The 15,495-nt window shown below is 40.8% G+C and overlaps 2 long non-coding RNA genes across 7 annotated transcripts in view; one reads left to right on the forward strand and one right to left on the reverse strand.

The window, feature by feature from the left end:
* Positions 1-217: 217 nt before the first annotated feature.
* On the reverse strand, positions 218-2,633 carry LOC145714001 (uncharacterized). The gene is made up of 2 exons (XR_014136762.1): positions 2,531-2,633; positions 218-1,723 (listed from the first exon to the last, which is right to left on the reverse strand). It is a non-coding gene; the product is annotated as an uncharacterized LOC145714001 (long non-coding RNA).
* Positions 2,564-15,495, forward strand: part of LOC145714000 (uncharacterized) — a 28,986-nt gene continuing 16,054 nt past the window's right edge. Inside the window, exons 1-2 of one of the 6 annotated variants that reach the window (XR_014136760.1) lie at positions 2,564-11,841; positions 13,305-13,397. This is a non-coding gene — a long non-coding RNA (uncharacterized LOC145714000). The remainder of the gene's footprint in view (positions 11,842-13,304; positions 13,398-15,495) is intronic. The other 5 variants (XR_014136758.1, XR_014136759.1, XR_014136756.1 and 2 more) reach the window with 5 other exon arrangements.

A 15,495-nucleotide genomic window follows, 5' to 3' on the forward strand; every position in this document is an offset into this window, starting at 1 on the left:
TCTAGGATCCCAATCTCCTCCCTCTTACTGAGTTTGCATTACACAGAGTACAAGGGACTGTTAATGTGCCTAAGTGGCAGCTATGGTCTCTTCTATTAACCTAGGTTCCCATCCCAATCTAAATTCTTTTGCATTACTGCAGAGGGTACTTGGGACTGTTAATGTGTGTAATTGTAGTTACAGTCCCTTCTGTTAGATCCTGTCCTCACCTACTCTCTTTGCATTATCATGAAGGGTACAATGGGACTGTTAATGAGCTTAATTGCAGCTATAGTTCCTTCTGTTAATCTAGTTTCTCACTTATTCCTGCTTTGCATTATAGCAAAGGGTACTTGAGACCTTTAAGGTGCTTAAATGTAGCTATGAATGACCCCTTCTATTTATGTTCCCATCCCCTCCTACTTTGCATTACTGCAGAGGATACTTGGGACTCTAAATGTGCCCAATTACCACTTTCCCTTTTCTTTTTCTTTGTCCCATCCCCTCCCACAGTTTGTATTATCATAGAAGGTACAAGGGACCATTAATGTGCTTAGAGGCAGCTATGGTTTCTCCTGTTAATCTGGGATCCTGTCCCCACCTAACTTCCTTTTGCATTATTGCAAAGGGTACTTTGGACTATTAATGTGCTCTAAGGAAGCTGTGTGGTTCCTTATATTACTGTAGGATTCCATTGTCTCCAACTCCCTATGCATTACAGCACAGGGTACTTGGACCCTTTAAGATGCTTAAATGCAGCTATAGCCTCTTCTGTTAGTTTTATGCTCCCATCCCCTCCTATTTCCTTTGCATTACTGCAGCAGCTACTTGGGACTGTTAATGTGCTTCATTGCAGCTACAATCTCTTCTATTAGTCTAGGGTCTCATCCCTTCTAGTTGCTTTGCATTAGCACACAATGTACATGGGACTGTTAATTTGCTTAAATGCAGCTCTGTCCCTTATGTTAATGTAGCATTCCATCCAACTCCCTATGCATTAGAACAGAGGGTACTTGGCACCTTTAAGGTGCTTAAATGTAGCTGTGGTGCCCCCTGTTAGTCTAGGATCCCATCCCCCTTCTACTCCCTTTACATTAATGGCAGGGCGTTTGGGACTGTTAATGTGCTTAATTGCAGTTACAATCCCTTCTATTAATCTAGTTATCCTGTGCCTTCTCACTTCCTCTGCATTAGAGCAGATGGAGGATTTGGGACTGTTAATGAGCTTAATGCAGCTATAGTCCCTTCTGTTAATCTAGTTTCCCATGTACTCCTACTTCCTTTGCATTACAGCAGAGGGTACTTCAGACCTTTAAGGTGCTTAATTGCAGTCATGGTCCTGTCTGTTAGTTTAGGATCTCATATCTTTCAACGCCCTTTGTATTATCTTTGGGACTGTTAAAGTGCTTAGTTGCAGCTGTGGTCCCTTTTCTTAGTCTAGGGTCCTATCCCTTGCTACTCAGTGCATTACCCGGGAGTGGATTTGGGACTAGTAATGTGCTCATTTGCAATTGTGGTCCCTTTGGTTAGTCTGGGGTCCCATGTCCTCCAACTCCTTCTGCATACAGCGGAGGCTACTTGGGACTCTTAACATGTTTAATTTTAGCTGTGGTCCCTTTCAGTACTCTAGGATTCCATACCCTTCTATTCACTTTGCATTAGCACACAGTGTATATGGGACTGTTAATGTGCTTAAAGGTAGTTCTGTCCCTTATGTTAATGTAGGATTCCATCCTTTCCAACTCTGTATGCATTAGAGCAGAGGGTACTTGGCACCTTTAAGATGCTTATACATAGCTGTGGTCCCCCAGTTAGTCTAGGATCCCATCCCCCTTCTACTCCCTTTACATTACATGGCAGGGCATTTGGGACTGTTACTGTGCATAATTGCACTTACAATCCCTTCTGTTAGTCTAAGATCCTATGCTTTCCCATTTCCTTTGCATTAGAGCAGATGGTATTTGGGACTGTTAATCAGTTTAATTGCAGCTATAGTTTCTTCTGTTAATCCCATGCACTCCTACTTCTTTTGTGTTGTAGCAGAGAATACTTGAGACCTTTAAGGTGCTTAAGAGCAGGTATGGCCCCTTCTGTTAGTTTATGTTCCCATCTCCTCCTGCTTCCTTTGCATTACTGCTGAGGCTACCTGGTACTGTTAATGTGCCTAACTGCCACTATAGTCCCTTCTGTTTGTCTAGATTCTCACCCTCTTCTGCATGGATTACATTACCACAGAGGATACAAGGGACTGTTAAGGTGCTTAAATGCAGCTACCGTCTGTTCTGTTAACTCAGGTTCCCATCCCCACCTAATTCTCTTTGCATTATTGCAGAGGGTACTTGAGACACTAATGAACTTATTGTAGCATTGGTCCCTTCTGTTAGACTGGGAACCCACCCTCACAAACTCCCTTTACATTTTAATGGAGAATACACAGGACTGTTAATGTGCTTAAATGCATCCACAGACCCTTATGTTAATGTAGGATATGTACATGTTAATGTAATGTAATGTGCATGTGAACACATTGTACCCTTCATCCTTGCCAAACCCTCTATGCACTACAGCAGAGAGTAGTTTCTACTTTTAAGGTGCTTAAATGTGGCTATGGCCCCTTCTGTTAGTTTATGTTCCTGTCCTCTCCTACTTGCTTTGCATTACTGCAGAGGATACTTGGGATGTTAGTGTGCCTAATTGCTGCTACAATCCCTTCTGTTAATCTAGGATCCTGTCCCATTCCACACTGTTTGCATTACCACAGAGGGTATAAGGGATTGTTAATGTGCTTAAATGCAACTAAGATTTTTCCTGTTAATCTAGGACCCGATCCCCACCTAACTCTGCATTATTGCAGAGGCTACTTGGGACTGTTAATGTGCTGTAATGCAGCTGTGGTCCTTTTTGTTAGATGAGGATCCCATCCCTACCTGCTCCCTTTGCATTATCATGGAGGGTACGTGGGACTGTTAATGTGCTTAAATGAAGCCATGGTCCCTTAAGTTAGTGTAGGATTTCATCCTCTCCAACTCCCTGTGCATTACAACAGAAGGTACTTGAGACTTTTAAGGTGCTTTTAAGCTATGGTGCTTTCTGTTAGTCTGGGATCCCATTGCTACCTAACTCCCTTTCAATTACTGCAGAAGGTACTGGAAATCTTTAAGATGCTTAAATGCAGTTACAACCCCTCTGTTAGTGCATTCCCAGCCCCTCCTACTTACACTTTGCATTATTGCAGAGGATACTTGGGACTGTTAATGTGCCTAATTGCCACTACAGTCCCATCTGTTTGTCTATAATCCTAGCCCCTCCTAAACGTTTGCATTTCTACAGGAGGCACAAGGGACAATTAAGTGCTTAAATGCAGCTATGGTGTCTTCTGTTAGTCTAGGATCCTATCCTCTACCTACTTACAGAAGGTACAAGGTACTGATAATGTGCATAAGTGCTGCTATAATCCCTTCTGTTTGCCTAGGATCCTGTCCCCTCCTACAGGGTTTGCAATACCACAAAAAGTACAAGGGGACTGTTTATGCTTAAAGGCAGCTCTTCTTTTACCTAGGATTCCATCCCCACCTAATGCATTTGCATAATTGCAGAGGGGACTTGGGACTGTTAATGTGCTTAAATGCAGCTGTGATCCCTTATGTTAATGTAGGATTCTATCCTCTCCAACTCCCTATGCTTAATAGCAGATGGGACCTTCAAGGTGCTTAAGTATACTTACAGTGCCTTCTGTTAGTCTGGGATCCCATCCCCACCTAACTCCCTTTGCATTACAGCAGAGAGTACTTGAGATCTTTAAGATGCTTAAATGCAGCTATGCCCCCTTCTGTTAGTTTATGTTCCCATCCCTTCCTACTTTGTATTACTACAGAGTACACTTGGGACTGTAAATGTGCCCAATTACTGCTATAGTCCCTTCTGTTTGTCTAGGATCCCATCCCCTCCTACAGAGTTTACATTATCACAGAGTGTACAAGGGATTGTTAATATGCTTAATTGTAGTTATAGTCCCTTCTGTTAGACTAGGATTCCATCTCCACCTACTCCATTGCATTATCATGGAGGGTACATGGTACTGTTAGTGTGCTTGAATGCAGCTACAGCCCATATGTTAGCATAGGGATTTCATCCTCTCCAACTTCCTATGCATTATAACAGAGGGCATTTGGGACCTTAAAGGTGCTAAAATGCAGCTATGGCCCCTTTTATTAGTTTATGTTCCCATTCTCTCCTACTTCCTTTGCATTACTGCAAAGGATACTTGGGACTCTTAATGTAGGTAGTTGGTACTACAATCCCTTCTGTCAATCTAAGATCCCATTCCCTCCTACTTGCTTTGCATTAACACAGAGGGTACAAGGGACTGTAAATATGCTTCAATGCAGCTCCTGTCCCTTATATTAGTGTAGTATTCCATCCTCTCCAATTCCCTATGCATTACAGCAGAGGATAGTTGGTATCTTTAAGGTCCTTGAAGGCAGCTATGGTGCCTTCTAGTAGTGTAGGATCCTATCCCCTCCTACTGACTTTGCATTACTGCAGAGGATACTTGGGACTGTTAACATGCTTCATTGCCACCAGAGTCCCTTTAATTTGTCTAGGATCCCATCCCCTTCTAGTTGCTTTGCATTAGCACACAATGTACATGGGACTGTTAATTTGCTTAAATGCAGCTCTGTCCCTTATGTTAATGTAGCATTCCATCCAACTCCCTATGCATTAGAACAGAGGGTACTTGGCACCTTTAAGGTGCTTAAATGTAGCTGTGGTGCCCCCTGTTAGTCTAGGATCCCATCCCCCTTCTACTCCCTTTACATTAATGGCAGGGCGTTTGGGACTGTTAATGTGCTTAATTGCAGTTACAATCCCTTCTATTAATCTAGTTATCCTGTGCCTTCTCACTTCCTCTGCATTAGAGCAGATGGAGGATTTGGGACTGTTAATGAGCTTAATGCAGCTATAGTCCCTTCTGTTAATCTAGTTTCCCATGTACTCCTACTTCCTTTGCATTACAGCAGAGGGTACTTCAGACCTTTAAGGTGCTTAATTGCAGTCATGGTCCTGTCTGTTAGTTTAGGATCTCATATCTTTCAACGCCCTTTGTATTATCTTTGGGACTGTTAAAGTGCTTAGTTGCAGCTGTGGTCCCTTTTCTTAGTCTAGGGTCCTATCCCTTGCTACTCAGTGCATTACCCGGGAGTGGATTTGGGACTAGTAATGTGCTCATTTGCAATTGTGGTCCCTTTGGTTAGTCTGGGGTCCCATGTCCTCCAACTCCTTCTGCATACAGCGGAGGCTACTTGGGACTCTTAATATGTTTAATTTTAGCTGTGGTCCCAGTAGTTTAGGAGATCCTTTGTATTACCTTTGTATTATCAGATGGTATTTGGGACTAAAAATGCTTAATTGCATCTCTGGTCCCTTCTGTTATAGGATCCCAATGTTGTCCAACTCCCTGTGCATTACAGCAGAGGTCATTGGGGCTGTTAGTGGATTTAACTGTAGCTGTGGTCCCTTCTGTTAGTCTAGTATCCCAAGCCCTCCAACTGCCTTTGTGTTACCTGGGAGTGTATCTGGGACTCTAAGTGGCTTAACTGCAGCTGTTGTCTCTTCTGTTAGTAGTTTCCCATGCCCTCCTATTATCTTTGCATTATAACAGAGGGTCCTTGGGATTGTTAAAGTGCTTAATTGCTGCTGTGGTCCCTTCTGTAATTCCGTGGTCCCATCCCCTCCTACTCTGTTTACCTGAGAGGATTTTTGGGACTGTTAAAAGAGACCACGTAATTAAATTAGTATAGTTTCCCATGCCCTCCTATTCTCTTTGCATTACAACAGATGGTACTTGGGATTGTTAAAGTGCTTAACTGCAGGTGGGGTCCCCTCTGTTAGTCTAGGATCTCTTGCCCTTCCCCCTTTACATTACCGGGAGCAGATTTGGGAATGTTAACATGCTTATTAATTACAGTTGTTGTCCCTTCTGTTAATCTAGTTTCCAGTCCCTTCCAACCCGTTTTCCATTACCTAGTAACAGATTTGGGGCAATTAATATGCTCATGTGCAGCTGTGGTCCCTTCTGTTAGTCTAGCATTCCATGCCCTCTAACTCCCTTTCCATTATAGCAGAGGATATTTGGGACTTTTAATGGCTTAATTGCAGCCCTGGTCCCTTCTGTTAGTCTAGGATCCCATGTTCTCCAACTCACTTTGCATTACCTGAGAATGTATTTGGGACTGTTTAAATGCTCTATTGGAGCTGTGGTCCCTTTTGTGTGTCTAGTTTCCCATGCCCTCCTACCCTTTTGCATTATAGCAGTGGATACTTGGGGCTGTTAAAGTACTTAATTCCTGGTGTAGTCACTTTTGTTGATTTAGGATCCCATCCCCTTCTACTCCCTTTACATTATCTGGGAGGATTTGGGGGACTGTTAAAGTACTTATTTGCAGCTGTGGGTCCCCTTTGTTAGTCTAGGATCCGATGTCCTCCAACCCCCATTGCATTATAGCAGATAGTGCTTGGGACTGTAAATGTGCATTACATACAGGTGTGGTCCATTTTGCTGGTCATGACCACCTCTTCCCTTTATATTACCTGGGATCAGATTTGGTACTGAAAGGTGCTTAATTGCAGCCTGTGTTCCCTTCTGATTAGGATCCCACACCTCCATCTCTATTTGCATTACAGCAGGGCGTACTTGGGCCTGTCAAATGCTCTATTGCAGCTGTGGTACCTTCTGTTTTGTAGGATCCCATGCCCACCATCTCCTTTTTACATTATCTGGGAGTGTATTTGGAACTTATAAAGTACTTAATTTTAGCTGTGGTTCCTTCTGTTCATATACTTTTCCATGCCCTCCTACTGTCTTTGCATTATAGCAGAGGGTACTTGGAACTGTTAAAGTGCTTCATTGCAGCTGTGTCACTTTTGTAGTTTAGGATCCCATGACTTCCCAGCCCCTTTACATTACCTAGAAAGGCATCTGGAACTGTTAAGGTGCTAACTGCAGCTGTGGTCCCTTCTGTTGGTCTAGGATCCCATTCTCTTCTACTCCCTTTGCAATACTTGGGAAGGTTTTTTGGGACCATTAAAGGGCGCTATTGCAGGTGTGGTCCTTTCTCCTAGTCTGAGATCCATGCCCTTCAAACTTTGTTTGGGTTACTGCTGAGGGTACTTGGTACTATGAATGTGCTCAAATGCAGATTTGGTCCCTTTTCTTAGTCTCAGATCTCATGCCTTCCAACTCCTTGTACATTATCAGAGAGGGTGCTTGGGACAGTTTTTATGCTCAGTTACAACAGTGGTCCCTTTTTTAGTCTATGATTTCATCCCTTGGCCTTTGCCCCGCAACTCCCTTTGCATTACCACAGAAGGTACTTGAGACTGTTCAGGTGTATCTCATTCTCTGACCCCCTGTTAGCATTATAGTAAGGGGTGCTGAATACCAAGACCCCCTTTTTTTTGCATTGTTAATGTGCATAATTGCATTTGTTCATCTTTCTCTGCAGTAGGTAAGATTTCACTAACTTCCCTTGTACTCAGCAGTGAATGCCCTTTATTCGAGACCTTTGTACTACAATAAAGTGAACCATGGTAATTGACCACACTGTCATTCATTTAAGTCCCCTGTACTCTCTGTATTAATTACTTTAGTTATTTTTTGGGGGGGATTATTTGTAGCAAAATTCCAATGTTTATGGTCCTTCACTTTTAACTAATTTCCCACCCTTTTTGTATTGCATCAGGGGATGTTAGTATCTCAAAGTACTTCTCTTAGGACTCTAAATGTGCATATACCCTCTTGATAAGCTAATATCTTTATTTCTTAGTATTATAGCAGGGGGTACTAACCACCTAAGGTCCTTCTTTTGGACAGTTAATGTGCCAGATTGCACATCCCCAAATTGGAGATCCCATCCCCATCACACCTTCTCTGTGTCAGGCATGCTGACCAACTATAACTGCTTCTCCTTTATAGTTTAAATGTGCATAATTACAGTAGCCAATGGTCCCTTATGTTAGAATGGGATCTCATTTCCTTGCCCAATTTACATTACTGTGGGGGCTTCTGACTAGACAAGAGTCACTCTCTTGGACTGTTAATGTGCATACTTAAATTCACTCTTATACCTAGATAAGGATTCTCCCCATACTATTTATATTCCAGCAAGAGGTGCCTACTACTTAAGATTTTACACACTAATGCAGTTAATGTGCACAGCCTTTGTTGTCTTGTGCATACTCAGTTGTCCACAACTGTACCTTTTAGTTCAAGACTCCTGCAATTACTGAAGCAGAAGTGACTGACCACCTTAAAGTGGGACTTTTGGGACTCTGGATGTGTGTAGTATTGGTTGTCCACTGTCCTTTGAGTTAACTTGGGTCCCTGAGTCTTTTCACAGCCTCTAAGCTTTACCGCACGGGGTACTGTCCATTTAAGGCCCCTTTCTCAAACTGTTAATGAGCACAATGACAATTACATTAGGATTCTTCCCCTTTACACTCCCTTTGAAGTACTGCAGGGAATTCTGACCCATAAGGTTCTGTTTCATGGCCTGTTAAGATGCATGTTATATTTATCTGGGTTCTTATGTGCTAGAGAAGAAAACCTCTCTCCACTCCCTGTATCTTCAAGCAGGGAGTGCCCACTGTACAAGACCGTGCCCTGTACAAGACTGTTACACTTGAGCAGTCAAGGAAGACAATTGTAATTGACCACAGCCATGCACCATGGACATTAATGTGCATAATTGCACAGGCTCATCCTGTTTGAATAAGATACTACCTTCTGAGACCCCAGAAGGGGTATTGATCACTAAGGCCTTTTTTTCATGCCTTGTGATTATGCATAATTGCATTTGTACATTTTTATGTACACCAAATAAGGACACCCCTCTCCCCACTCCCTTTATCTTTAGCAAGGAGTGCCCATTATTTTAAGATCCTTGTATCTGTACAAGATACATGGTTTTAGTTGATCATACCATATCTGTTGGACATTAATGTACATAATTGCAACTTAGTTCATCCTACTCTATTGTATGTCATTTGCTGTATGCCAGGGTTGCTGATCCCTAACTTATCCTGTTAATGTGCATAATTGCATTAGTCTGGGTTCTTGTGCACTAGATGAGGACATCCTCCACCCCTACTTCTATGCCTTCCAGTAGGTGGTGCCCACTGCTGTGACATTTACATTTGGATGGTTAATGTGCAGAATTGTAGTTTCCACAACCCTATCACTTTCAAAACTCTCGTACCTGCTTTGCACTGCTGCAGGGGATACTGTTTTCTCCCCAAGTTCCTTCTAGTAAACCATTAATATTCATAATTGAAATAGTTATACACCCTCAGCTTCCCTCTGCAGTACAGCAGTGTGTACTGATCAACCAAGGCCCTCTTTTGGAGTGGTAATATGTGCAATTGCATTTTTTCCTATTTTGTGCGCTAAGGATCCTGCCTACTTCCTTACCAGGTTCAGCAGGTAGTGTCCACTACTTAAGACTCTTTCACTTGAAAAGTTCATGTGTGTAAATGCAGTTTGCTAAGTGTGTCTTATACTAGAACCCCTCTTTGCTTTGGAGTAAGGAGATGTTATTTACCTAATGCCCTTTCTTTTAGACTCTAATGTGCATAATTGCAATTGTCCATCTTTTCTGTTGGACTAGGGTTGCATTCCCTCAAACCCCCTTTGTATCAAGGGTGTGTTAACCATAAATGAGCTCTTCTCTTGAGATTATAATTGTACAGACTTGTATGTGTCTGTGGATTTGTGCAGTGCTAAAGGATGCCCTATGCATTTACCACTATCTTTGGATTGCTGCTGAGGAGTGCTATCATGACCTCAGCTCTTGGACAATTAATGTGCACCACTAGCAATGATGGGACCTCTGTACCCGCTTTGTATACATCAGGGGTACTAAGGCCCCTTTCTTGGACTGTCAGTGTGCAATTGTCTATGTTCCCTTCTGTTAGATTTAGGATAACATTCCCTTAAACCCCCTTTGCATTAATGCAGGGGTTGCTGACCACACAAAACTCTATTAGTTTAGAGTTATTAAACTATTAGTGGGCACAATGGCAATTAACAATGGGTTTTTCCTCCCTGGCCTTGTTAGGCAAACACTCCCAGCACCAATTTCCCCTGGCATAATAAAGTATAAACATGGCAGTATGCTGTGAACTTGTCCATCAAATAGTACCCCATACTCCCTCTCCTTTTGTATTGCTTCTTTGTATAAAATTCCAAGTAGTCATGATCTTCCCCTTCCTTCCCTCTTCCCACCCCTTGCTCACCCTTGGACCCATCCAAGGTGCATAAGCACCATTCTCACAATTTCAGGTGTTCATGTATTGGGCCACTAAATAAGATTGTGTTCCTTTTTCCCTCCAAACGCCACCCTGCCCCTTTTGCATTATTGCTGGGGAATGTTGACTGGGCAAGGCCCTTTCTCTTGGATTTAAAACATTAACAATCCCAGATGTCATTGCATTACTCACTTTGTATTGCTGTAATGCCTCAGTTGCACTATCCTTGGTCCCTCCCATCAGACATGGACCCCTCCACTTCTTTGCATTGCTTCTGAGTAATGCTGAGTACCCAAAGTCTCTTCTGTGTTATTAACACAGTACTGATTGTCCCATTTTTTTCAGGTCATCAGCCCAAGATTTTCCTACCATTTTGATGTGTTTGTGCAGTGTTGACTACCCAAAGCAGGCCTGAATTAGGTGGATGGACCTTCACTCCTTTGTCTGCATTTGTTAATAATCCCAATTCCAGTTGTTACATTCTGGGATAGGAACCATCCCTGACCATTTCTGTTACTGCTTTACTGAGCAAAATGCTCAAGGCAAGTCAGGCCTAGAAAGCTGGATTGCCACCTTTTATTTTAGATTTCCAGTATAAGTATCAGTTGAAAATTGTCTCCCAGGAAGAAAGAGTAGCATTGTCTGTGTATTCTTCCTTCCAGAGCAGATTGCCTGGCCAAGAATTTCGCTTCTCCTCTTGTATATTACTATTGTACCGTGCCTGTTGCCAGCGTACAATTAAAAAAAAATACTGTTTGCAAGGTGGAATTGTAAACCTGGTCATTGAATTTTGAGGTCCAAAAACCCATTTATACCATGTACCTGATGACCAGTGTCTCTCATTTTACTAAGGGTGCTGGGTCTGTGGATAGACCACTGTGACTCTTGCTATTTTGGTATTCCCAAAAGACTTCTAGAGTGGAACTCTTAAGAGCAATATCTTTGGGCTCTACCACCATTTTAAAACCCATTATTTATTTGGGCTTTACCACTGTTCACTTTTAGAAAAACTACCTAAACATTCTAATCCTTAAATTTCTTCATCTGAAGCATCTACCACCCCTTACTTATTTCAAGAAGATTGCTGTAAAAGAATGAAATGAGAGAACATACGCTGAGGCACTTTTGAAAACCATAATTCATCTTACTTGATTAATCTATTACATAAATAAAATGCACACTATTTAAATCTGCTAATTTAAACTAGCCTGAAGCACTACAGTGAAGTGAGGGATTAAAAATGATGGGTCCAGTTTCCCTGTTTTATATTGAAAAATAAGCCAAGATCTAATCATTCTTCTGGACATGAATTTCAACAGCTGCTTGGTAAAAAGAATAATATCCTAGTCTCTAGTGTGCAGGGTGTGGCAGATAAGTGTTTAATATGGAACTCTTGAAGCAAATAACTAGTCGTCACAACAGCAGTTCTTTGTAATCACTGAAAAAGGATACTATTCCTCTGACAAGGATGTCAAAAGATCGCCCAGCTCAGGGTGCAATATGCACTACTAGCTCCTTGGACAGCTGTAAGAAGAGTCTCTGGCTCTTTAGAATACTGTAAGTACTACTTTGTAGCTATTAAGTAATCTTTTCCATGTTCTATTTTCTTTCTCTTAAATGCTAGTCGTAAAAAAGTCAGAGGGTCTCCTTCCTTGTTCCTGTCTCATCTGCAATTATATATATATATATATATATATATATATATATATATCACCATATGCGTTAACCAACAGAACTATTGTATACCCCACTCTATGCTAGTTTACACTGAAGTGAGGGGTAGAAATGATGTAGTCCTATATAATCTCATTTCTGCAATGGTTGTATTGCTGGGAAGCTAATATAAGCACACTTGAAATACCTTTAGGGAATGATAATCAAGTGCTGTGTGGTGTGAATTGTAAGTTATAGAGTTTTAAAAAGGGAGCCCACTAGGCTTTGAAGTTAGTTGGATCAACTTAAAGAGGGAGGTGGGTTTACTTTTTCTCTTTGGTCCAGGATATGATTAATATTGCAGCCATATGTGTAGTCCAGTTGGTTTATTTTAGTGTCATTTTGTTTTGAAAAGTGAATAAAGAGACAAGGCCTAGCTTGTTGTGTTTGGCTATATGCCAAGGCTGGGGAATTGTTGATTGTCAAATCTCATTATAAGCTTGAACTTTTCAAGGTTCAGGGATTGGGGGTATAAATCTGATACGTTGGCATTTTGTACCTTTTTATTCTATCTCTGCCCCAAAACATGAGAGTAGTGATGGCTTTTTAGAGATATCTGTAGAACCTACTTTGCAAGAAGGCAATGGAGAAATGTAAGTTTTATAAGAAAACCATGGCATTGCCCACTTTATGAAGTTAAATATACCCTTTCCCCTTCCCCTTTTCTCAGCAGATGTCTTGATAAGCTAAAAAGCTTAGCCTCCCTGGTATGAAACAAACTGAAAAAGGTCCAGCTGAAAAAAATATTAACATCAAATTCGAAACTTTTGTGCATAGCCATGCATCCTGGCAGGAGCAAGAATAACCATATTAATGAGTGGAGCTTCTCTTACTGCTCATTTTAATTCCTGTCAATATTTCCTCATGGCTTGTTTTCCACTGATGCCTAAAGACATCCCCCAGTCTGACTGATTGGTAGTAGTAAACAAATGATTCTGAGCCACCTTGGAGATGTGGTCTATGCCATTGTTTCTCAAACTGAATTAGTCAGGATAAAATGTGTTTTAAAGGAACAAAATTTCTTGAGATCCTAAAGAATATATGTTTTGAGAAACAGTGACTTAACAAGGTTATTTGAAATGTAAACATGTTTTCCAATTTTAAGATATCTTTATTAAAGGTATATGATGTTTTATATAATTTATGTAGGATTTGGGGATCCCGGAGAATATATCCACAAACCCCCAGGGTTCTTATCACCCCAATTTGAGAAACACTGGTCTATGCTTGAGACCTTTTTTTGTTGCTAATGAAATTATTCAACATTGATATACAACTATAAATATTTATTGGAATTTGTTTTAAAGGGATCAATTCTGAGCTGGTTCTATACCCCCACTGAAGAGGAAGGATGGATCAATTTTAAGTGGATTGAAGCCTGCACTAGACAGCATCCAAAGGTGAATCTTGGATATTATATTATATTATATTATAATTAATTATATTATATTTCAATTCATTGCTTGAAATAAAGTCTCTAGCATTTATAAAATGGGATGCTCTGAAAATGTGGGCATCTTCAAAATTGATATAATCTTTGTGTTAACTCAACAAATACTTATTGGGTTATATACTGGAATAAATAACAAAACCATAGATATGATTCCTGTCAACAAGGATGCTAAAATGAGCAAATAATTATGGTGTTGGGCAATTTGATGAGTAGCATAAACATGTTGGGAAGTTCTGTGGGGCACAGAGGAAGAAGAGTGAAAGAAACACTCTTATTGAGCAAAGTGATGGCAAGGGGAAAATGCAAAGTATGACTAGGGAGCAGTTTGGTCAGTTTACTCGGGATATGTAGGCTAAAGGCTTATAGACACAACTGCAGTGTTTCTTGCTTTTTGCAAGTGTATTTTAATGAAGCACATGTTTTCTTAGAGTCACTTCTTTTCATGAGTTTGGGGACAGAAGGAATGAGATGCTGGCAAAATTATGAAAAAGTTCAGAAGTGGGAATAGGAACATTTAGCCTTTGGTCCTGGTCCTTGGATAAAATCACCATCTGTCTCAACTTCAGTCTAGGGATGGCTGATAAATTAAGACAGAGACTTGAATTGAATGTCTCAATCCCTGAAAATGACATTTTGTCATTTGGAAAATTGGAAGGCACTTAAGGTTTTTTTTGGGTATTTCTCTAAGTGGTTATTGTGATTTCATTTCTGACTTTCTTTCTTATAGAACCTTAATATGTAGGATTGGAGGAAGTTTTCTGATCCTTGTTTTGTGCATCTTTTCCCAAATGCCCCTTTAGTTTTTCTACCTTTCTACAACTTATCTACCCATTTCTCTAACCACCTCCCTAAATTGTAGAAAAACATAAGACCTAGGGCTGCTATGATTAAGCATTCATAATTTTTTTTCAGGATATCTGGGCCCTGGTTAGCAAATGTACACCTGCATGGGAGTTTGACTTGAAGTAAATAATTTAAAAAGTTAATCTGTGGTGTCTGCTAAAATATTCTAATTTGTGAAAGTGTTCTGGGAATTTACCATATTAAAGAGAAGAAAATTGATATCTGAACTGAGGTAACTGTTCCCCCAAACCTTATAAACTTGGTTGGTGACAGAGTATTGATGGTGTATGGTTAAACAGAGCTAATGCCTTCCTCTGCCTCAAGCCTTGCAGATTGGATTGGAAGAAAACTTGATATTCTCAGTACCATAGTTTTGGCATAGACAAATAGCACTTAACACTGGTTTCCCTCAAAATCCAACTCAAGTTGAATCTTAAGTATTTGTTTGAGACTTGGCTGACCCACTGAATTTAACAAGTTAAACTTCAATGGCCATGCACAGTTATATATCATTATATTGATGATATTGTGTTGACTTTTTATTGGTGATTTAGGTTTTACTTGATTGCTTTTCCTTGATCTCTCCAAATTAGAGTACTGAGACATCGAATGTTAGGCTCCTTGTGCTCCCTGTGCAAATGAATTTGATAAAGAACTCTATCCTTCATTCTGATGACTACGTTGGAAATGAGCTTTTGATTTCTTCATGATAGGATGAGAGATTGAAGCAAATTTTAAATTTGGCCAGTGCTAGATTTCTTAGATGTTGGGTAGACTTATTATTTTGTTTGACCAACTAGAATGCTATTCTAATTTCCCCAGAAATGTTAGAGGCTATGCAGCAGATCCAAGTAATACTTTCTTATTGCATAAAATATGTAACTGAATGTTTTTTTTTTTTTTTTAATTTTTTTTTTCAACGTTTTTTATTTTTTATTTTTGGGACAGAGAGAGACAGAGCATGAACGGGGGAGGGGCAGAGAGAGAGGGAGACACAGAATCTGAAACAGGCTCCAGGCTCCGAGCCATCAGCCCAGAGCCTGACGCGGGGCTCGAACTCACAGACCGCGAGATCGTGACCTGGCTGAAGTCGGACGCTTAACCGACTGCGCCACCCAGGCGCCCCTGTAACTGAATGTTTGTAACAGTTTGGAAGTAAGGATATTGCTGGGAGATCAGTGTACATTACCACGTCTCATAAA

The sequence above is a fragment of the Panthera onca genome, chromosome X, assembly GCF_046562875.1.
Source record: "Panthera onca isolate mPanOnc1 chromosome X, mPanOnc1 haplotype 2, whole genome shotgun sequence".
Classification (NCBI taxonomy): domain Eukaryota; kingdom Metazoa; phylum Chordata; class Mammalia; order Carnivora; family Felidae; genus Panthera; species Panthera onca.